A 4,011-nucleotide genomic window follows, 5' to 3' on the forward strand; every position below is an offset into this window, starting at 1 on the left:
AGACATATAAGAATGTCCAAGACATTGCCCTCAATATGAGCTACACAAAAAATAATTTCAGTGCACTCTTCAGTCTTTTCTTGAAAAAGTATATAAATTATAACTGTACAAATACCCATTGTTATTACACGGCACCAAAATGTTATTATTTTTTAAATGTGGGGGTGTGTTGTTCGGGAGGGGGAGACACGAGACGCGCGGGGTTGGGGAAGGAGAGACGAGACACGCGGGGTCCCACGTGGGTAAACTTTAATGGGGGAGGGTAACATACAAGGAACGGGAGTGAAGAGACGAAAGGAAAGGAGGAGGGGGGAGCGCGAGGAAAGAGAGAGCGGGCGGGTTGGAACGCCCATTTTTAAAGGGCTCTGGGCATTTTGGGGTTTGTAGTCCACTTGGAGACTGTATTTTCTGCGCATGTGTGGCCTTGTCTCCAAAGGAACAACATTCCACCCTTTTGGTTTTATTAAAAAAAAAAAATTGAGGGGGGGGGTTGAGGGTCTTAACGGGTAGGGAATAGGGGCGTAGCCCGGTCTCTCATGACTGCTTCCTGCTGACTTTGGGCGTCGAGGGGTCCGGGGAGCGTCCTATTGTCCTGATGATGTCATATCGATGTTTTGTCCGCTGGCATCAAGTGGCTGATTGAAGAAATCGTATCTGTCTGGAGATTGTATCTGTCTGGCTCTTGAGTAGCTGGGTCACCGTTAGGATGCTGGAAAACAAAAGTTGCATTAGTAGAAAGAAAAAAAGTTAGAGGGGAGATTTGGGGTGGAGGGGGTGGGCTTCAGGAGGCCAGGGGTTAAGAATAAGAATAAAAAAGGTAAATGATACTTATTCCGTTGATTGAATGATACTTATTTCGTTCTGCTTGTGTCTGCTTTGTCCAGGTGGGTCCAGCTGGTGTCTTGGAGCTTAAAGAAAATGTCTCAAAAGAAATAGATTTTAATCATATATTCCTTAACATTTTAGGGGTCACTGCTGCAGTCAGTGACAAACCTGTTATGTCAGGAACTTGGTTAAGCATTTGCTTATCACCTGAACCTCTTGGCTCTGTGTTTGATGATGATTCCTGTAGAGACAACTGGATGGTTATTTAGGAATTTAGAAAAGGGAGGGTGTATTAGCACAGGAGGAAAAAATGAAAAATGAGACCATTGTTTTCCTTAGGCTGGAGTAGAGGGGGTTGGACCTGTTGTCCTTTGGAACTTGAGGGAACATGGTCCCGTCTGAGTTACCGTGTAAGGAGGATTGTTTTGAGCTGTGGGGATGAACGGTTTCAGATGTGACAGGTGAATCCAGTGAGGAATTCCCTCGAGCTTGGCAGCTGTGGGAGTTAGAAGAATTACCCTGAGAGGACCCTGCCATTTAGGGGAAAGGGGTAAGGGACGTTGACCTGGAGGTGAGAATAAAACCTTATCTCCTATTTTAACCGGCGGTGGGCATGCGTTGGCACATGGTTGAGGTAGTGAGTGATCCGTGAAGTCCCACAGCAGTGAACGTAGGTGGAAAAGGAGGGGAGTGAGCAGGTGATCAGGAAGGGGAGAGGTTCCCGATGGGAGGCCAGGGGTTAAAACTGGCCGCCCATACATGAGTTCAAAGGGTGAAATGAAAAGAGGGCCCTTTGGGAGAGCCCGGAGCCTGAGAAGGGCCAGAGGCAAAAGTCTTACCCAGTCGAGGTGTAGTTCTTGTGACATCTTAACGAGGGCATCCTTTAAAGAGCGGTTAGTCCGTTCTACCTTACCTGAAGACTGGGGGTGGTATGGTATATGAAAATTCCAGGGGATTCCAAGTGCCCTAGACAGATTCTGAGAAATCTGGGAAGTAAACTCTGGGCCGTTGTCTGACTGAAGAGAAGTTGGGAGCCCGAACCGCGGAACAATTTCTCGGAGGAGGATATCAGAAACTGTCTGGGCTCTCTTGTTAGAGGTGGGGAAAGCTTCAACCCACCCAGACATTGTATCCACCAACACCAGGAGATATTTAATTTTTTTAACTGTGGGCATATGAGTAAAATCCAGCTGCCAGTCAGTTCCCGGAAGGGAGCCCCTGGCTTGGTGAGTAGGGAAAGGAAAGCTACGATATTTGGTCCTGGGATCTGACTTTTGGCAGATCTCACAGGAGGCAGTGGTAGCCTTTAGGAACCTGATATCCTCAGGGAGTGAGCGAGGCGGCGGGCGGGAGTGGAGCCCAGAGGTGCTTTGGAAGATCGCGGCCGAGGGACGGGGCGGGAGGGGGATGGGGAAGAATCCGAAGACGTTTCCGACTGTCTGCATGTCCTGCGGTGGGGGCGGGTGGAAGGCTCCACCCCCCCATGCGACCTGTGGTGGGGGTGGGGAGAATTTTCCAGCCGCTCCTGGGATCGCTCCCGGGATCGGCGGGGGCGGGTGTAAGCCACATCGGAGGAACTGGGCAAAATCCCTGTAGATCCAGAACGGGAGCTTGTTGGGGAACTAGACGGAGAACGGTTAGGTGACCTGGAGGAGGATTTTCTGTGCCTAAAAGAAACTTTGGAGGAAAGGGGAATGGAAGAACCATCGTTAGATCTGGCAGAACGGGAAGGAGTAGCCCCGCGAGGCCGGGGAGGTGGAGGTTCGTCCGCGGGGTCCATAGCAGGAGCAGGAGGTTCCGGGTGGGGCGGCATTGCTAAGAACATGTGAGCAGGTGAGCACTGAGAGACAGTAGAAGGATTTGTTTTTAAAGCCATGTAAAAGAATGCCATAATATACATCATTTCTTTCCATTTAGCAGAACGGTGGCAAAAGTTAGCTAGTTCCCGTAGAATATCGGGGTCAAAAGACCCGCAAGATGGCCATTTAAAGTTCCCCTGTAGGCCATAGGAAGGCCACCTCTTAGAGCAAAGACGAATGAGTGTAGATAATTTAACAGAAGGAATTAAGGCGTGGGGCTGTAGAGCTTCCAACAGCTGTCCCAGAGGAGAGGAAGGGGGAATTGGTTTTGAAGACTTAGCGCCCATGGCTAGAACCGTGAAAATATCCGCAGAAGGCACCCGAAGATGCTCCGAACACAGTTGCTCTGGACACAGGCGTCAGAGTACCCAGGGGACCGTGCTATGGGCTAGCTGACCCAGTCCTAGTTTTCGACGGGAGACGGGGGTCTCGGCTAGGAGGGGACAGTTAAGCCCGAAGGCTGCCCGTTGCAGCCGAAACGAACACCCAGGCCCTGTGAAAAGGCGTCCGATTTCACAGGGGGGGTGGTAGGACCTTGGCTGAGCCGAATTCAGCCAAGGTCGGGCCGCACCGTAGCGGCGGGCCGCACCGTAGCGGCGGTCACGATGAAGAAGAAGAAGAAAGAAAAGGAATGAAACAGAGGACAGAGAACCAAAAGCCCCGGGCTTTTGGGCGCGGATAAAAACAGGTCTAGCCTAGGGCGGAAGGTCGGGGGAAGAGGGGGGGTTAGCAACCACACCCAGGACACGCCAGAGGAAGCCGGGAGCTCGGCCGGCCTCCTCCAGGTGAGAGGGGATGGTTAGCCAGCCCAGGTAAACTCACGAATTAGCCGCTGACGGTTGGAGAGGGAGGGCCGTGTCGAGATGGCTGGAACACGTGGAGTGGTCGCAGGTCGTCCGGTTGTGACCTTGTCCCGGGGGAGGCCCCGAGCTCCAGGAGGCGCCAAAACCCAGAGCCGAGGCCTCAGGTGAGGACCCCGGGGCGCGAAGGTCCCCGAGCAGACGGCACCAATGTTATTATTTTTTAATGTGGGGGTGTGTTGTTCGGGAGGGGGAGACACGAGACGCGCGGGGTTGGGGAAGGAGAGACGAGACACGCGGGGTCCCACGTGGGTAAACTTTAATGGGGGAGGGTAACATACAAGGAACGGGAGTGAAGAGACGAAAGGAAAGGAGGAGGGGGGAGCGCGAGGAAAGAGAGAGCGGGCGGGTTGGAACGCCCATTTTTAAAGGGCTCTGGGCATTTTGGGGTTTGTAGTCCACTTGGAGACTGTATTTTCTGCGCATGTGTGGCCTTGTCTCCAAAGGAACAACACCCATGCTATACA

At 52.3% G+C, this 4,011-nt stretch overlaps 1 long non-coding RNA gene across 1 annotated transcript; it reads right to left on the bottom strand.

Moving 5' to 3' along the window:
* Positions 1-232: 232 nt before the first annotated feature.
* Positions 233-3,806, bottom strand: LOC130884986 (uncharacterized). The gene is made up of 2 exons (XR_009058125.1): positions 3,507-3,806; positions 233-709 (listed from the first exon to the last, which is right to left on the bottom strand). It is a non-coding gene; the product is annotated as an uncharacterized LOC130884986 (long non-coding RNA).
* Between the last annotated feature and the right edge of the window lie 205 nt (positions 3,807-4,011).

Source organism: Chionomys nivalis, chromosome 12, assembly GCF_950005125.1.
Source record: "Chionomys nivalis chromosome 12, mChiNiv1.1, whole genome shotgun sequence".
Lineage (NCBI taxonomy): Eukaryota > Metazoa > Chordata > Mammalia > Rodentia > Cricetidae > Chionomys > Chionomys nivalis.